Here is a 21,166-nt window from a genome sequence, read left to right on the forward strand (position 1 = left end):
GGTGTTACATATTGATTACATTCATATGGATCGATGCAACAACCTTAAGTATGTTCTGGTGGTGGTATGTGCCTTTTCCCGCTGGATAGAGGCCTACCCCTTGAAAGATAACACTACTCTGTCAACTGCTAAAGTGTTGCTTAAAGAGTTCTTCCCCAGGTTTGGTTTGCCGCGAATTGTCTGGAGTGACAATGGAAGTGAATTTGTGGGTCAAATTATGCAGAAAGTGTGTTCTGGTCTTGGTATTAGACAGAAGTTCCATGCAGCAAACCATCCACAGTCAGCGGGTTTGGTTGAGTGTTATAATGGTACACTCAAGCTTAAACTAGCTAAGATTCAAGCCAGTACGGGTATTGCTTGGCCAGATGCCTTCCCCTAGCTCGTTTGTCAACCAGAACTACTGTGCACTCTCGTATGGGACTTAGCCCATATGAAGTGGTATTTTGACGCCCAGCTAATATTTGGGGTGTCCCTCGTCCCAAGAAATACTCTGACATACCATATCCTCTGTTAATTGATTATTTGCATGACTTGACTACTAAATTGAGCATTATTCGTCAACAGGTACAAAGTGTTTTGCCAGAGGCCTCCACAGACCCAGGTCACACCACTGTGCCCGGTGACTGGGTCTGCGTCAAGAATTTTCAACAGACTAAGAATCTGGAGCCTCGTTGGTCCACGCCTACGCAAGTTTTGCTCACCACCCGCACAGCTGTGAAGGTGGTTGGCAAGCGAAACTGGGTGCATGGCGTGCACTGTAAGAAGGTGCCATTGCCATTACCCTTCGACCAGTGGATTCGCAGTGGTGTAAGGGAATCGGACACTGCACCGGTTCCTTGTTTTGTGCCTTTCAGTGATGCTCAAATTTATGGAACTCAGTCTGCGAAAGCAGATGACGATATTCTTCAAGCCGCTGTGCCTGCGCATCTTCGAATAGACACTACGAATCCAAAACTCTGTTTAAGGACCAGACAGTGCCGAGCAAAACCCGCTACAACCTAAGGCCGAGAGCTGGCCAAAGGAACTGAACACTTTGAACTTTTTTTCATTGATCAAAGACATTTTTTTTTTGCACGATATTTAGTATTAGATATGCCATCTGTCTCCGTCGCAGGGTCACGGTAGGAGACTCAGACTGTAACCTGGTTTTTGTTCTTTTAGTAAGTGGCTAGTGCCTCAGGATATACAGAAGTACATAGCTGAGTGATTGAGGAAGATTGCCGTGAGCGCCATTTTTTTTAGATAAAGATGGATGGTACCACAACCATAGGTAGGGAAAATAGGAAGCAGGAAATGAGATTGAAATATTGTAAATTATTGCGTAGTTGATTTGGCGTAACTTTGTGTATTTTCATGTTTTTGTGTATTTTATTAGCCTGCATAGGTTGGATTGCACACGTTCTACACCCGAAAAATGTGGCTAACTCTACAACTTCTTTGCCTCTCTCGTCTTTTTGTCTTTGCACATAAAATGCATGTTCTACCCCCTCATGAACAGATAAGGAGAGCTGAGTATATGAATAATAAGTTTATCCAATTGTTACACCAACACCAGTTGGTTAATAATATGACTGACTGTTGTGTGTACGGTCTTATGCCACACAATACACAAAAGGGGATGCCATATTTGGTTCTTCCCTTCTCATATGAAGGTTCAGCCTGGGCTTACCTGACTATGTTTTCGGCCGCATACCACAACAGACTTCGAAGCCCTGCAAAGTCTTCTGGGAATGGATTGGATTTCAGCCTCAGCTTTTTGATAAAAGGAATAGTGGCGATGGCTAAGATTGTATAGAAGAGCAAGATTCCGTTAGATGAGTAGAAAGCTTATGAAGGATGGAATGTTACCCACTATGTTTTTAGCCTTGGTGACAAAACTAGAAAGGGTGAGTCTTCTCCGGTATGGACTGTACCCCATCAAGGGAATTTTTGTCTCCAAGTCAACAGTAAGAAAACTGACATCAAGCAGAGTTGTTTGCACAACTACATTTTCGCGTCCCCTGATTTCCCTCCGTTAGTTCCGTCTCAAGGAACCTATTTTGTTTGTAAAGAGAGAGCTTACACATGGCTCCCTTCCAACTTTTCTGGAACCTGTTATATAGCTTTCCTTCTTCCCCCTATATATACGGCTCCGTCAGACCACCACAGAGTTAGATAAAGCCGAGGTATATTTGATGCCAAGGACACGGCAGAACAAGAGGGAGGAGACTTCCTTAAAGGATTCCTTCCCTTTTGGGGCCCGATGGTCAACAGCAGAAACATCAGGCAATTGGTGCGTGTGGTTGAGACCACCATTAATGTTACTGCAGGTGCAATAGGTAACATTACAGCAGAGCTTCAAGCTGACCGTCTTATGACGTTGCAAAATCGAATTGCGCTAGATGTGATCCTAGCAGACCAAGGAGGCGTCTGTAGATTGATCGGGTCTAGCTGCTGCATTTATATTCCAGACGATGCTCCGGCAGTATACCAAGCCATTTCCAAACAGCATACCATCTCCAAGTCGATTCATCAAGACGAAGGGGATTGGTCCTTTATGGGATGGTTTTGGGGAATATTGTCAACTTGGGGATGGAAGATTTTAACGTTCCTTGGAGCAATTTTGGCCATCATATTCTCTTGATGTCTGTGTGTTCAATGTGGTCCCGCAGTGTGTGGCCTGCTGGCTACGTTATGCGTTCCATGTCCTGCAACTCAGAGGACACAGAATATTAGCATGATGGTACAGCAACAGCTTGAAGATTTTATGAACATCGATGCTGATTCCGACTCAGATTAGCATGAGTTGGTTTGTTTTTGCCTGAGTAATAACAAAAGGAGGGTCTGAGGTTCTGTAAATTACGAATTCGTTCGTGCTCAGCCTCCATTTTGTAGTCACCGCCATTTTGTTGCCCTCACTCAGGCAGCATGGCGAACACGACGTTTTTGTCATTTCTGCATTTACGTGTCAGGTGGCTTCTTTGCCTGTGTTTACTAACAAGTGTCAGGGTCTGGCCGAATACACTAATTCCTGTCTGAGCTGATTAATCCCCGTCCGGACTATTTGTTGGTTCACACTATTCTTTCCTCCAAGTTATCTTATCTGCTGCCTTTCGCAACATGTCTCATGCATTCTCTTGTTTCACGACTGTCCTTCCACAGTATGCAGCTGTGTTTTCTCTACTTGTAAATCGAATTGTGTGGATTCACTTGTAATTTACTCAAGGGGTCGAGTGACAAACATAACCGGGAAACTTGAGTTGCTTTAGACTTAAAGCATTGTTTGTAACGTTTGCCCATGTCTCATGCTCTTGTGTGATTGTATTTTGCATTGTATTGTACCGTATATAAACATGTGTGCCACGGAGTTAAGTGGCAGTCTCTTTTGAACCTCGTTTTACCAACGACTTCTAAGACCACTGTACTAGCTGCAGCTAATAAATACTATCTTCTACACCAGACGAAGAGTCCGTGTCTCTGTTTCTGACAAGGCAGGTGAATCCAGGGGATTTCAGGCGTACCCTGCGCCGCCGAGCCTTAAGGCTTCGGTTCTCCACTACTCCCTGAAGTTTCACTTCCTCCTTCCCTGGGAGCAGTTTTTTTACGCTGCCTGATCCTTACACCATGGTAATCATTCCATAAATATAGCACATCCATGGAATTAAAAAATGATGTAGCATTTCAGAAATAATTTTGATGCATCTCTGACAAAAACGCAGTGATGCGTCAGTTCTTGTAAATGAGGTGCTAGGTTTTTTTCAGAACCATATTGTGCTACACATGAAAGAGGCCACACATTGGATTGGGTATTGTCACGAATAGTAGAGGTCATACATTGGATTGGGTACTGTCACGAATGCTAGAGGTCATACATTTGATTGGGTATTGTCACGAATTTTAGAGGTCGGACAGGTGGCCACTTGTGGACTAGTCAGACCATTTCTTGATCAAATTCTAATTATGAGTGCTTGATGTGCAAATAAACATAACAACACCACCTCAATTACTAATAAAATATATTAAGATCTTTCAAAGACTAAACTGCCCCAAGGTATTTATAAAAAATACGAGAAATGGGCAGAGGCTGGCTGTTCGCCCACCAAGGTGTGATGGTATGACAACCTCTTCACAACCTTTGTTGAGGCATACTGTCCTTTGAAAATAACCAAGCTTAAAAGGGCTAGGAATGTCCAAAGACATTATAACGATCAGCTCAGGCCAAATCAGAAAGTTGTGGAGAGAGTTGAGTTCGAGTGGAAGAAAAATCAAATTTACGCTCAAAAAGATGAATGATAAGAAAACACAGAAAACTTTCAGTAGCATAGCAAAAACGGTGAGCTATATTGAGGAGAACAACAAAACTTTAGATTCTTATAAGGCATTGTTCCAGGTAATGAAAGAAATGGCAAGCATCAAATCCTTGATATTACCCATCGGTTAATTGGTATGATAGGGTCTTGTAAAGGGCATCAGGAGTTCCACAAACCTCAAAATGTAAATAGAAGACACAATTCTGGACTGCTGCTCAGCCGAGCAAAAGTATTGCTTATAGACTATAGTTTGATCACTTGGAACATCCAGAACTGATGTCCATCTATTCCATCCCAATCAGGGCTCATAGTCCTATGGATTTCCAGCAGATCCTCTATTAGCCATGATTCACCATTCACTATCCACAATTTATTATATTTGGAGATGCTGGCAATCTACTATGGTTGGGAAGTCACTATCTTCACTTTGCCATCAAGGTCTAGATCTATCAACCCTCTGTACTTACTGTCTGAGGATGTGTGACAGCCATCAGCACTCAAATGCTCTTGTCCAATCATGACTGCTGGTTGCCAACGGCTGCAGTCACAATTGTTAGAAAAGCTTCTGAGTGGTCCAATTTGTGGATGCGGATACAGAGCTATGTAGGATGTGTCCTACAGATCTGTCTTCTTACCCAGATAGATTTAATATCTATAGTAAATGGTATACTTAATTAAACATTATATTTGCCAGAATCTGTTGACCAAAATCTCCTTGTGTGAGACTTTCAAAGGTTTCCTTTCTTTACTGAATCACAAGAAACATCCGTTTCCCACCTTTTTTTGTTGAAAGATATTTGCATATAGGCATAATATTGTAGTTCTTAATTTATCGATTTTATTACGTTTTTACAGCAGCCTTGCTAATAAAAACACACTAATAGTTATCCTGCTTTTTTTTGTAAAGGAAATAATGTCCTCTAACCCAAGTGGTAGTAAGAAGGGGAGGTGAATAAGAATGTGTAGTGATCCCATACCTGGTGTTAGGTGTAAACCATCATCTATATCTCCCACTCATAAAGAAGGACCAACAGTGTTTCGAACTTTTAGCAGAATTATTAAAAATTATTATCCAGGTTAAAAATAATGTCTAACCTAATGGGAACTGCAAGCAGAGAAACTTGGCTGAGACATTATTCTAGAAGCCTATGCTTCTAATTGTAGAAGCAATCGCAATGGAGCGCACACCCCTAGCCCCTCCTCCGGATCGCCCCTAGGGACTCTGGTACATGGAGTTCTTGAGTAGTTCACCCCAGTGGGTGCAAGTCGGTACTAGTAGAACTGATGATCTCTAGACCCGATACATGTCCCGGGTTTTTGGATATCGCCCGAGACATGGCTCGGGTTTCGGGATAACTTCCCTCATCAGTAGAGAAAATAGTTAGGGGTGGAAGAGAAGGCAGCCAACAACCCAAACAACCGTCAATGGCCTCGATGCCCGAACCGGCACGCAGGTGCGTCGTCCAGGAGCCGGTCGGCTCAAAGCTCAAGGGAGCCTATTTGTAGAAGCAATCGCAATGGACCGCATACCGCTAGCCCCTCCTCCGGATCGCCCCTAGGGACTCTGGTACATGGAGTTCTTGAGTAGTTCACCCCAGTAGGTGCAAGTTGGTACTAGTAGAACTGATGATCTCTAGACCCGATACATGTCCCGGGTTTTTGGATATCGCCCAAGACATGGCTCAGGTTTCGGGATAACTTCCCTCATCAGTAGAGAAAATAGTTAGGGGTGGAAGAGAAGGCAGCCAAACAACCGTCAATGGCCTCGATGCCCGAACCGGCACGCAGGTGCGTCGTCCAGGAGCCGGTCGGCTCAAAGCTCAAGGGAGCCTATTTGTAGAAGCAATCGCAATGGAGCGCACACCGCTAGCCCCTCCTCCGGATCGCCCCTAGGGACTCTGGTACATGGAGTTCTTGAGTAGTTAACCCCAGTGGGTGCAAGTCGGTACTTGTAGAACTGATGATCTCTAGACCCGATACATGTCCCGGGTTTTTAGATATCGCCCGAGACATGGCTCGGGTTTCGGGATAACTTCCCTCATCAGTAGAGAAAATAGTTAGGGGTGGAAGAGAAGGCCGCCAAACAACCGTCAATCGCCTCGATGCCCGAACGCGACAGTGATTTTTTGCTCAAGACCCTTGCAGAGGCGCACCCGCTGATGCTTACTTCATGGACCACAATGCTTTGGGGCAACACGCTGATAGGACAAGCAGTGTGCGACCAATTGGACTTTCTTTTGTATTCAACCTCCCTTGAGCTGGTGGGGCTGACGAGCCCGGGTTACGCACCTGCGTGCCACGAGTGGTACCGGACCTGAGGATATTTTTTGGCAGCCTACGCAGCACCCCTAAATATATGCCTATTGCCTGCTGACAAGAGGTAACAACTTTGAAACACGTGTCCAGGGATGGCCAACGCGACAGTGATTTTTTGCTCAAGACCCTGGCAGAGGCGCACCCGCTGATGCTTACTTCATGGACCACAATGCTTTGGGGCAACACGCTGATAGGACAAGCAGTGTGCGACCAATTGGACTTTCTTTTGTATTCAAGCTCCCTTGAGCTGGTGGGGCTGACGAGCCCGGGTTACGCACCTGCGTGTCACGAGTGGTACCGGACCTGAGGATATTTTTTGGCAGCCTACGCAGCACCCCTAAATATATGCCTATTCCCTGCTGACGAGAGGTAACAACCTCGAAACAGGTGTCCAGGGATGGCCAACGCAACAGTGATTTTTTGCTCAAGACCCTGGCAGAGGCGCACCCGCTGATGCTTACTTCATGGACCACAATGCTTTGGGGCAACACGCTGATAGGACATGCAGTTTGCGACCAATTGGACTTTCTTTTGTATTCAAGCTCCCTTGAGCTGGTGGGGCTGACGAGCCAGGGTTACGCACCTGCGTGCCACAAGTAATACCGGACCTGAGGATATTTTTGGGCAGCCTATGCAGCACCCCTAAATATATGCCTATTCCCTGCTGACGAGAGGTAACAACCTCGAAACACGTGTCCAGGGATGGCCAACGCGACAGTGATTTTTTGCTCAAGACCCTGGCAGAGGCGCACCCGCTGATGCTTACTTCATGGACCACAATGCTTTGGGGCAACACGCTGATAGGACAAGCAGTGTGCGACCAATTGGACTTTCTTTTGTATTCAAGCTCCCTTGAGCTGGTGGGGCTGACGAGCCCGGGTTACGCACCTGCGTGCCACGAGTGGTACCGGACCTGAGGATATTTTTTGGCAGCCTACGCAGCACCCCTAAATATATGCCTATTCCCTGCTGATGAGAGGTAACAACCTCGAAACACGTGTTCAGGGATGGCCAACGCGACAGTGATTTTTTGCTCAAGACCCTGGCAGAGGTGCACCCGCTGATGCTTACTTCATGGACCACAATGCTTTGGGGCAACACGCTGATAGGACAAGCAGTGTGCGACCAATTGGACTTTCTGTTGTATTCAAGCTCCCTTGAGCTGGTGGGGCTGACGAGCCCGGGTTACGCACCTGCGTGCCACGAGTGGTACCGGACCTGAGGATATTTTTTGGCAGCCTACGCAGCACCCCTAAATATATGCCTATTCCCTGCTGACGAGAGGTAACAACCTCGAAACACTTGTCCTGGGATGGCCAACGCGACAGTGATTATTTGCTCAAGACCCTGGCAGAGGCGCACCCGCTGATGCTTACTTCATGGACCACAATGCTTTGGGCAACACGCTGATAGGACAAGCAGTGTGCGACCAATTGGACTTTCTTTTTTATTCAAGCTCCCTTGAGCTGGTGGGGCTGATGAGCCCGGATTACGCACCTGCGTGCCACGAGTGGTACCGGACCTGAGGATATTTTTTGGCAGCCTACGCAGCACCCCTAAATATATGCCTATTCCCTGCTGACGAGAGGTAACAACCTCGAAACACGTGTCCTGGGATGGCCAACGCGACAGTGATTTTTTTGCTCAAGACCCTGGAAGAGGCGCACCCGCTGATGCTTACTTCATAGACCACAATGCTTTGGGGCAACACGCTGATAGGACAAGCAGTGTGCGACCAATTGGACTTTCTTTTATATTCAAGCTCCCTTGAGCTGGTGGGGCTGACGAGCCCGGGTTACGCACCTGCGTGCCACGAGTGGTACCGGACCTGAGGATATTTTTGGGCAGCCTACGCAGCACTCCTAAATATATGCCTATTCCCTGCTGACGAGAGGTAACAACCTCGAAACACGTGTCCAGGGATGGCCAACGCAACAGTGATTTTTTGCTCAAGACCCTGGCAGAGGCGCACCCGCTGATGCTTACTTCATGACCACAATGCTTTGGGGCAACACACTGATAGGACAAGCAGTGTGAGACCAATTGGACTTTCTTTTGTATTCAAGCTCCCTTGAGCTGGTGGGGCTGAAGAGCCCGGGTTACGCACCTGCATGCCACGAGTGGTACCGGACCTGAGGATATTTTTTGGCAGCCTACGCAGCACCCCTAAATATATGCCTATTCCCTGCTGACGAGAGGTAACAACCTCGAAACACGTGTCCAGGGATGGCCAACGCGACAGTGATTTTTTGCTCAAGACCCTGGCAGAGGAGCACCCGCAGATGCTTACTTCATGGGCCACAATGCTTTGGGGCAACACGCTGATAGGACAAGCAGTGTGCGACCAGTTGGACTTTCTTTTGTATTCAAGCTCCTTTGAGCTGGTGGGGCTGACGAGCCCGGGTTACGCACCTGTGTGCCACGAGTGGTACCAGACCTGAGGATATTTTTGGGCAGCCTACGCAGCACCCCTAAATATATGCCTATTCCCTGCTGATGAGAGGTAACAACCTCGAAACACCTGTTCAGGGATGGCCAACGCGACAGTGATTTTTTGCTCAAGACCCTGGCAGAGGCGCACCCGCTGATGCTTACTTCATGGACCACAATGCTTTGGGGCAACACGCTGATAGGACAAGCAGTGTGCGACCAATTGGACTTTCTTTTGTATTCAAGCTCCCTTGAGCTGGTGGGGCTGACGAGCCCGGGTTACGCACCTGCATGCCACGAGTGGTACCGGATCTGAGGATATTTTTTGGCAGCCTACGCAGCACCAATAAATATATGCCTATTCCCTGCTGACGAGAGGTAACAACCTCGAAACACGTGTCCTGGGATGGCCAACGCGACAGTGATTTTTTGCTCAAGACCCTGGCAGAGGCGTACCCGCTGATGCTTACTTCATGGACCACAATGCTTTGGGGCAACACGCTGATAGGACAAGCAGTGTGCGACCAATTGGACTTTCTTTTGTATTCAAGCTCCCTTGAGCTGGTGGGGCTGACGAGTCCGGGTTACGCCTCTGCGTGCCACGAGTGGTACCGGACCTGAGGATATTTTTTGGCAGCCTACGCAGCACCCCTAAATATATGCCTATTCCCTGCTGACGAGAGGTAACAACCTCGAAACACGTGTCCAGGGATGGCAAACGCGACAGTGATTTTTTGCTCAAGACCCAGGCAGAGGCGCACCCGCTGATGCTTACTTCATGGACCACAATGCTTTGGGGCAACACGCTGATAGGACAAGCAGTGTGCGACCAATTGGACTTTCTATGCTTCTAATTGGTTTGTGTATGTTTTCAAATAGTACAGATAATTAGGCTTGTATTGTTCAACATTTGCTATGGAGGGGTGGATACCCTGACTAACCCCCTTATCTACGGATGGATTTTGTGATGAGCTGTTTCAATGTAGTGCAAGTTCTTTAGGATTAGATCACTAATGGCTACTTGATGCTACTTAGGTATAACAGTCGTGACCAAACACCTTTCAGCATCAGTTCAGCATCTCTAGGTAAGTTCATATACATGACCCTCTCAACAGAGAATACACAAATAACACACCTACCAGTGGCGTTGGTGAATATATGCAGTGATCTTGGTCATGGCCACCATAGTTATTGTGGTGTGGTATTACAGCACGCAGCATTGCAAATAAGCAATTCTGGAATGTGACATTACTGGGGAAATGCAACTAATCCAGTAGAGGTCCCCAAAGGTAACAGGGAGCATGTAGAAAGTAATATTACCACACCAATCTCTGCATAATGGTCCTGAATTAAAACCTTTTTGTGGAAAGAAAACCTTTTAAGTTTCACCCTGTGAATGATCCCAAGGTCCCTGTAGTCAACCACGTTAAAAACGCACACCTAGTTATATTACTGTTGGTATACATTTTACAAAATAGCTATGAAGAGCCCACTTACTATGCGGGATGTTAAAAAGTTTTCTGCTTCGAATAATGACACGGTCGGAATTCGTGACTCGTATGTGAAAAGCAAACCATCTGAAAAAATAATTCTACTAATATGTTCATTTATCGCAAATACTTGTTAGGATCACCTTTTCACAGACCAAAAACAAAGTATGAATGCAACACTTTAATAAAAAAAAAACGTTGCCCCCGCCTTATATCATACAGACATCCTGACTCCTCCACAGGGTATGGCTACAATCATCTACATCAGTTTCTTTATGCAAGTTTCTATTTACAATAAGAACTATTATTCATGCCCCACACTGTGCTTTCAATCCAAGCCTCTTAAGTTTATTTTCTTACTTTCTTTCTTGCATTTGCTCTTTCTGGAGTCCATCTCTCTTAATTACATCCACGTCATACTGTGAAATATAACTCAAGCTCTTGGACCTCCTGATCTCTCGCAGGCATATTCTCGTACTACCTGGCATGGGTTTTCTAATCACCACACCAAAGAAATGAATAGCTATTTTCAGCACTTCTGATTTTTTTCTTATGCATGTTTAATTGCAGACGCAGATGGAAATCAACTAGCCACACAGCAAGAGTTCAACCGCTAATCAGGTGAGCGCTTTTGCAAAAGAGCTCAGGCAGGTTCAACCCCATAATCCGTCATTAAAGTAATGAGCACGAAAAATCCGGAAATCAAGGGTTTATGAGCACGCCAGCAGAACCCAAATAGCTGTGCCTTTAACCTGATCGACGTTTCCATGTAAATAGTTATATATTTTCAAAACTCTTCATTTACTTTTAACATGAAATAACATTGTTCATTGGTCAAGCATAGTCACTTCTTTTTAGATGAATGTGCTAAAAACCGAAGCAATCAAAAAGGTTTTCCCAAATCTTGACTTAATCTGTGGCTATAGGAACAAAATCAATACTAGTTTCTGTTTAATGTTATTTTTCATTGATTGGTGGCCTCGTGCCCTGGCTGGTTCAGTATCTAATCTTGGCATAAGCCACTTGTAACATCAACTTCTTGCAGTTTAATAGGACTCCAAGTGACAAAAATGATTGTATGAACATTAAAAAAGAGTTTCTGATCATTTGTGACAAGACTCATCCATCTACATTTGCATGGAGAGCACGCATATTTTAATGTGATTTGCTGCAGAAGTGCAGAGTACCACTACAGCTTCTAATTAAATGATATCACTGTAAATTGGTGAGATTGCCTGATTAATTCATAATTAGTCAGCTCTGAATAAACATCTTTCCACGTGGCAAGAAGGGTTCCTTCGGTACTGCAGAGCATCAATCACCATTTAGAATATGCTGTAATTATGCCACCTACATTCTGCATAAACAGCATACACATGTTAAAAATGCATTAATAGAGACGAATAACGAGCCATTACAGTCAATCGAAACACAGAGCACAAACGAAAGCGTGCCAAGATACGTGTGAATATTCCAGGCATTACATTTGAATTAATGCTTCCTTTGACGAGAGGTCTGACGCCCATCAGATGAAGACCATATCAACAGACAAACACCCTGCCTATATAAGTTCGTTCACACAGGTGGGCATTAGTGGGTGATGTATTTTTTATTATATAATAACACATCCCTAGTAAATAGGAATTGTGTGTTCCACAGCACAACGCAAAGCAGGTGAATCAATTATGACGTACCAGAAAATGATGAAAATTACAGCATTCTAGGCTGGAGAAGGACACTAAATTGACGAACGCCATTGAACCTCTGGTCTCATAACCAACCCTCATGAGACACAAGATTTAGATTCGAGTCTATCAGGTGTTTTCAGACTTGATTGTTTTTTCTTTGTTAATCGGACACTGTGACTTAATAAACAAGCATTTACAATGCAACGGTTTCGCCTTTGAAAAAGTTAGAGCTATTGGCATTGTAAATGACAAAATTTTTATGTATGTGTTGGTTTTGAAAACAGATAAATAAATGGCACTGTCATTTACAATGCCAATAGCTTAATCTCTCGCAAATGCCACACACAAACACACAGACCCACACAGAGTCCCACACACATACATACCTACAGAGCCACACACAGAGCAACACACACACATACACAGAGCCACATACACATACACAGACACACACACAGCCCCCCCCCCCGTCAGGACGCACCCTCCAGGGCCAGCATGGACGGGAAATCCTTGCAGTTTGAGATGCCGGTGGAGTCGGTGATGCAGGTCTTCCACAAGTTGGACCAGAAGGTGGCCGTGGTGATGACTGTGCCGTCGATGCTCGACACCTTCTAGTAGTCGGTGGGCAGCGTGGAGCAGACCAGCACCCAGCCCGACAGGGCCAGCAGGACGGCCACGATCTCCCCCGCCTTGCAGTCACTCACAGGCCATGAGAATCAATGGCAGAAGTGGGCTGACCCATTGTCACATTCTATATGCTAACACGTCACAAACAGAATGTGAGTGATATTAGAACAGACCAACGAAAAGGAATGCTCCATGGCCCCTCTCGAAATGTATATGGATGCATGTTTTTAATACATTTTTCTGACTACAAGAGCCTGGAAAATAGCTAAATATGACAAGCCGGACCAAAACAATTGGATTAATATACACACAAAGCTAAATCACATGCATAAAATTGGATTATCACAATGAAAATCTACTCAGGGGGGCTTGTTAGACAGGGCTAAACACCAAAACTCGTGCTGACTATTGTGATGTGTGAGATTCCATGTTCCAAAATACTTCTGCAGACTTTACCACAGTGTAACAAAAAGCCACCCTTAAAGACCTGTTAGCTTAACCTTATGCTTTTCATAAGAAATGTTAGACTACTGCATTTGTCAAACCATTTCATAATAAACAGATTTAATCTATGGCATCAGACATCATTTTTCGATAGGAAATTGGAAACACTCATCTACAGGCTTGACAACAGTGGAATAACAAGCCACCCGTAAAAGCCTTTCAACTCCATTGCCTTTGTTTTAACGTTCCAAGATTACCAGATCCTGGGCATCTAACATGGCATAAATTGTTTATCCCCATAACGAACTTGAGGCCTAGGCTTTCCAATACGGCATAAAGTGCAATTTAAGCACTCTTTTGTAGTGAAAGAACACATCTCCTGCCCAGTCATATCCTGTATTGAAGATAACCAACATTTAGGCAGGGCCAAAGCTCCTCTCTCAGTAGTGTTTCTTGTAACTCTTTTATGTTAATTACATGAGGTATGAGACAGCTGTGCTGTCAAGCTAGCTCTAAAAAGAGACTCCTTATAAAGTTACATCGGTTTAGCGAAGTTTGGGGGATGGACACACATGGGATTTAATTGCTCCACAATGTATATTTGTACATACTTGTGTAGTATGAACCTAGTCGAAAGTGAGTAGAGTGCGGTACTGAGTCAAAGGCAGAGACACAACCAGAAATGTAATCTAGACAACGTTCTGGGTTCTGACAGGACAGGAGTACTAATTATAGTTTGTTGAGGCAAGAATCTACTTACGTGACTCAAACACACAATAATGGTCACCATGTGCTATTTATCTGGCTGCTGGGCACACCACAAGGGGGTAATGCACATCATGCTGAATACCAAAAACTAGAAACAGCTGCCAATTAGGCCGAGGGAGCCCCTCGGCCGCTGTAGCCCTGGCTTCCGCTCTCCTCTCTTCGGACGGGGCAAGCCTGGCGGGGGGGGGGGCGGGAACGGACAGCGGGAAGGCAAGGAAAAACAAGCCCTCACCTGGACTTCCTCCGGCGGCGGTCGGCCGCGGAATGGCCAAAACAAACCTCGACCAGCAAAAAAAAAATAAACCCCGCCCACCGCCGCACTGACGAGACAAAAGGGGCCGGATGAGAAAAACTCTCCAGAAACGCCCACGAGTCGCCTCGCAGGATGACGGACGCCTCTGTTTGCCAATGGCTAGCGTCCATTTATGGAGCTAGCCAATGGGAAACAGAGGCGGAACGAACATCCATACTGTTGACAAAAGATTTCGGCCTGGGCGGGGCACCAGTGCTCTCGCCAGGTCGAAACCTAAAAAGTACTCAAGATGCCTGAGCAGTGTGTCGTCTATAATGGTTATACTTCAGTGTGAAGGCTGCTAATGGAGCCCACAGCAACCTCCAACATTTTCTGCTCATACTAGTCTCCTGCAAGTGACAATTACTTGAAAAGCTTACGCATTCGTTAAATACAAACTATACAACACCCAATAATCCTGATTTGTGTGAAATTCCAATCAAATGACAAAAAACAAGCTGTGCAGATTTACTCAATAACACACAATAGTTGAACCATACTATGGAAACCTCCTTCACCACCTTCTCTGTAGGAATCCACCCTAGACCCACATGTGGAACAGACACCCCACCTCAGTTCAACAACACATAACTTTATTACAAAAGAAATACCATCTCTAAGTGTCAAATCACACTGTGCCATTTTGTGCAACATATATCAGCTCTCTTCACGCGGTCACCCGGCAAAGAGCAGATATCACTCAGTGACAGGGAAAGCGAGCAGGAAACTACGGCAAAGAGTGGATTTCCAGTGCGTCTTTCGGGGCTTTGAGCGGCCGATGTTCATTAGGAGGTGTGAAAACATCCCAGGATATCTGTACCAGCCCCAGCTAGCTCTCCCCCCCCCCCCCAGGAAGGAGTCTGATGAGGGTGGCTGAAAAGGGAAAAAGTGACTCTTAGATACTTAGGCCACGCCCCCTCCAAGGTTCCACCCTATCATCACATGGTGACTTTTGTTTTTAGAGTGCAGGTCTTCATCTGCTAATGCCTACTGAAAGTAATCTCCAAAGTGGTAGGAAATTACAATCTCTTTACAATAAGGTGCCGGGAAACTGTGCGCAATATAAATTCAATAAAATAAAATAAATAAATAAGGTTTTTCAGATTTTGAGAAGTGTGCTTGCTGCTGTTTGATCTTGAATGCTACTCTTTCCACGGAATCACATTTACATATTTCTTAATGCCATGTGATATTGCTGTATTCCCAGTAACCGACAGAGCGGCTTCACACATGAAGATCTTAATCTCCTATAGGAATGCAAAAAATATAAAACATGACCCTCAGTTTCCTTATAATGCATGAACGCTGGACATCACTCGTGTTATTGTTCAAAGAGGGACCACATATTCATAAAAGATGCTATTGATAAGATTCCCAACCTAAACTTCACATGAAGGGCCCTGGCTGAGAAAGGTTGCAATAAATCCAAATATTCTTGAAATGTATGGTCTCATTTGGTTGGTAAGAATCAGTAGACCCATAGAGGATGAGGACTGCAGTGTCGCAATCGTGCATAACTACAGTCTCTCCTTCAAGATGCAATGGGCACTTGAGGTAAGAGGTGTAGTATCAGTTCAAAAATTAGCAAACCCCAGTTCTGTCAGTGTATTCTCAGGCAAGGGTTAATTTGTATGCGGTCTTCTACCAACATCATGCAGGCGTTCTCTATGTGGGTCAAGTTCTTTTGTCACCCAATTTCAAAGCCTGTACAAGATCCGCCTCAGTATGGAAAGCCTGATTATGGATTTCAGAGCCAAATCAAGCCTGATCGGAAGCAAAGGGATAATCTTCGAAAGGCTCAATAGGGATCTTATAGAGAGAAGTTCTCAGCTTTCCCAAGATGTTCTACATCACAGGGTCTCCAAAGCTCTGTGTCTTACAGTGCAACACGTACAGCCTCGGCTCTGTATATCTCAAGGGCCAGACGCACAGGACGGTATGAAGCGTGCCAGGCAAACTTAATTACCACCCTTTGAGTCCAATGGGTGTTGCGCGCCTGATGCCAATGCTTGTTCTCTTTAGTTGAACTGATCGCGATCTCCCTCCCTACACAGCGCTCTGTCAGCCCCCCCCCCTCCCCCATGTGCCTCCCTGCACACTGCCCTTTCACCCCCGTGATGTGCCTCCCTGCACAACGCCACCTTCACTACGGAGCTCTGCTGTGAGCCCTGAATTCATGTGCACTGCCTGCGCCCCAGGGTAGAAGGAGCCCCATGTGCTGTGCCTGCTTAGAGGACCCCTCGCGCATGCTGAGCATGCTCATAGGAGCCCCCCACGATTGCTGCGCCTGCTCAAAGGAGCCCCCCTCCCGTGCCACACTGGGCCCTAAACACCCCCAAAGGCCGCTGCAGCTTCCGGCGAATGATGGGCGCAGATCATCTACAGCGGGAACACCGGCCACCAGCTGGGCAGTGCCACAGGCCCCTCGGGCACCGGCCGTCGTCCCGCCCTGCCGATGCGAACCTGACTACCAGTAAACTAGCGCTTAGAGACCAACGGCTCGACGGAAAGCACTAGACAAAAGCTGAAGCCCTTCAGTCACTCACCAGTGTTCTGCGGTGAAAGGCGCCCTCTGCTGGATGGTCAAGGGGGTGCCCTTTGTGCCACCCCCAGGTGCAGGTCGATCGGCGGCAGCAGCTTCTCGGCGCTAGAGTGCAGGACGCCTGGACACGCTGGGGAATGAAGGAGAGGGAGTGCGCACTTGCTGCTCACTCAGGAGGGCTCCAGGGAGGAACTGAGCCTGAAACAGAGAGGAGGGGCTCTCCCTGGAACGGCCAATCAGAGTGCGGAGGACGTGCTACACACGCCCCAAGGAGAGACGGGGGTCACCCTCGCCCCATTCACAGCCGGACCTCCCAAAACACAAACTACGTGCTATGTGTACAGCACGTGCTGGTCGTGCACTAAACACAACCGCACAAAGCCCAACCCCACACGGAAACAACACACGTCCTCATAAGTGACTGCAGTGCACCCTAATAAACTTTACACCTTCAAACCTCCCACTAAACTCGGACATTTATTTTACGCGTTTTTATATAGCGCGCACTTTACTCGAAGGTGTCAGAGCGCTTCCCAATAGGAACAGTAATGAAACATGAGGAAAAAGTACAAGTCAGCATGTTACAAAAGCAAACGCTACGTTACATAAGGCAATAGTGACAATTGTGCATGTATCAAGAGCAAACAAAATACAAGAGGTAGCAAACGATACTTAACAAGAGGAAAAAAGTCAGGTCCCGGCGTGCTGTGATTGGCTGACGTCACGGGGGTGTCCCGGGCAGGCAGCCAATCACAGCGCGGCCCGGGAAATGACGTCACTGGGGTGTCCCGGGCCTGCAGCCAATTACAGCGCGGCCCGGGACACACGGCAACAAGGGGCGGGGCTTAAAAAAAGACCTAGAAACGCCCCCGAATCGCGTTTTCTCTGGAAAACGTGATTGATGGACAATCTCTTCCAATGGCTAGCCTCCATTTATGGAGCTAGCCAATGGAAGACGGGGGCCGTTCCTGTCTCCCCTAATATACTCATTAGGTTTTCGCCTGCGCGAAAAAGCTGCGCAGAGCGCAGCTTTCGCCAGGCAAAACCTAAAAACTAGGGACTTGTATCAGGTCCCTTAGCAGGGTCTTTGCTCCTGAACGAGTCCCAGGAGCTCTAGGCCTTGTGATCTTGCTCAAAGTTTCTTCTTTCTGTAATGCCTATAGTATTCTCTGAACCGCTGCTTGGTCAACTGCAAACCACAATGCATGATGGGATCATTTGAGATGGCGCCGGGCCTGTGGGCTTCCCTTTGTTGTAGGCAGAGCCACTGATATTATTATATTATATATTGTGTCTATTACCTTATTTTGATTACTGTTTGTGTGCTTGAGGTAGGACTCTCCATTACTCTGCTTTTATATTTGGTGACTGTCATAACTTTTCACATTTGATTGTGTGTGCATATGTTTTTGGACACCTGATTGAAAATGATTGAAGTTGAATGAAATTAGCTTCCAATGTTCCTGAATCATCTGTTCATATATTATCTGGTATTCTTCTGTTGCACAAGCACGTTTACAATTATTTATAGCAAAAACATGTAAAGTTGCAGAAATTAGTCTCTTAAAAAGCAGCTTAGAAGATCCTTTTTTTAAACAATTTTCTATGCGGAATGGTTTTATCCATTGTAATAAAACTCATAATAAATTTGATCTGAACTTGGAGGTGGCTTACACTTAATTGTTGGGAGAATGTATTGCATAATAGTTAAGAGGGAGCAACGGTGGTAGAAAAGAATCAAAAGGGCATTTGTAACTCAACAATTTACAGCATGTTGGTTTGAATATGGATGCCAGAGTACCAAATACACCTAGATAACATTTTCCGAAATCAGAATTTTGAGTCAGAGAGTTTCTTTGAAATAATAATAGTGAGGTAGCATGTGCGGGAGAGATGTAGAGAGAGAGAGTGTTATCTGCTGACTTTTAAATAGAATCACATACATTCTCAACTTGTTCAAGTTGCCTTCGAATTGGCTGAGACTACCGCATTACAATTTGAACATTAACATTTGCAAATTCTGAATGACTCAAGTAAAATGAGAATGATAAAATAAATTGAATACACAATTCAAAATGCCTGACATATATTTCACTATACTCTGATTGTTTTTTAAGACATGAACTGATATTGTCTAACTTTTTTAATTGTAACTAATAATGTCACTAGCAGAGTATATGCCTTCTTAACTGTTAGTGTCATAACGCGTACTATTTACTGCACCCTCATTTCTCTAAGTATGTCAGTAACTGAGAAAACAAAAATGACATTGATGAGATACATTTGAACCAAGCATTGACAATTCCAATACATCTGGTTTTCCTGTAATAGTTGGTACACGTAGTGCCACTATTTCCATGTTTGTCAAATTATAAAGGGAAAATATAGCTTCTTTACCTACAGCATAATGAAGTACAATGATATGACATGGGATGATAGCACAGAGCTCATTAGCTTGTCAATACAAAGCCAAAATATGTCTCAACCAAGATGCCAAAAATTGTTTGAACTGCATCATAGCCATTTATCGCACCGTGGACACAAACAACAGGAACACGTTTGAGTGACTATTTAGTTGACTCATTACTAATGTTTGATTCTGTCTACTTCTCCTATGTACTTTTTCATGAGTGACTATGGTTCAAGGAGGTTCCTTTGTTTTCATTTTACTTCACATATACATTAGAGATAACACTGGTAGTTTATTTCTAAACCCCGGAGACCGAGTTATTTAATTAATTGTGAAAAGAAATAACAGCAGTGAAGAAACTGTCATAATTTACTCTTGAGTGCTCCAATAGTTTCACTAATGTAGTAAAAAACGAAAGTATTTCCAGAACTCAACAGTATATTACTGTTTGTTATCAGCTACTAATGAATGGCTCCTCCTGCCCACTGGTTTCATAAAATAAGACTTCTAATGTTAAAGAATCAAATATGTTTCATTTTCTCTTGTGAAACATTTCGGGGGATCCATGAAACTAGCAATTTGGCTGACATCACATCACAAACATGTTTGACTCATGACATACATTTCTCATTTTGTACATGATACTTTTACACTAGAGAGTATATCCACAAATAGAAACACAAGCACACACTCATTCATGAATATTATATCTCCAGTAACAGAATAAGATCATTTTTCACATTCACCAGTGATATGAAGTACATGAGGTCACACACTACTCTCATATTGAGTATTGACAAATGACCTCATTAAACAGTTATCAAAATTGTACAGATGTATTCAAATCACCTCATTACCATGTTGCCCCCTTTATCACAAGGGTGACATTTATTTAGGAATCAGTGTCAATACTGGCAGCTTTGAGTGTAGAAATCCTAGAAGATTTGAACCAATGCATGGCCCTCTTTCCAACAAAACTTTCTTTGTTAAAACTCATATTGTAAAGAAAAGCATGACAATAGGTTCTATTATGGATAGTTTGAAGAACAGCAAACATCAGAAAATCAGAAAACAAAAATAAAAGCACAAGTGCACAAAAAAATAAAGGCACATGTGCACAAGGAAACATACACAGTAGCATCCATAGAAACTCCATGATTAACAAGCGTCTATTATGAAACACATTCAGGCACACAATGTGAAACGCTGTGCACAAATAACACTGAAACACAAAGAAGCATATAGCGGCCCATTATGATGGCGGGCGGAGGCACCACCGCGGTGCTGATGGAAAATGCCATTTTCCACACATGAGCAGCGGTCCTCACTCCCACCATATTTATATAGCTAAACATAGCCCATTTCCCATCCGCCGCGGAGCAACGTGAACCGCCATCAAAAAGCAGCCGCCTCCGCGGCGGGATGAGCCAATGGAGACCCACTGCCGTGCGGAATTACGTCCCATCCTTTGTACAAATCAGGATGCCCCAAACAGCCAGTTGCACCGCAGCGGAGAAACCGCCCAACCAGAGATGGTGAAAGCACGACTGCCGAGCGCAAAACCAGAGTCCCGGACAACACTACCCGGTCCGGACCGCAATAGATCCAGCTCTACACGTCTTGCCTGTGCTGTACCTGATACACTACTAGCAACTCATGCACCGTCACGGATGCCGCCAAAGGTATGCAATAACACAACTCCGCACACAACAACAACACACAATGCCTGGGCAGATACCCATGTTCCTGTAAAACAAGACACCCTGGTGGGGGCAGGAATACATCCACAAGTGCACCCTCACATTGCCTACCTGCCTACAAATCACCCCTCCGCATCCAGGTTACCCACCAACCACGATATTGATGCAAT

The sequence above is a fragment of the Lissotriton helveticus genome, chromosome 9 (genome assembly GCF_964261635.1).
Source record: "Lissotriton helveticus chromosome 9, aLisHel1.1, whole genome shotgun sequence".
NCBI lineage: Eukaryota > Metazoa > Chordata > Amphibia > Caudata > Salamandridae > Lissotriton > Lissotriton helveticus.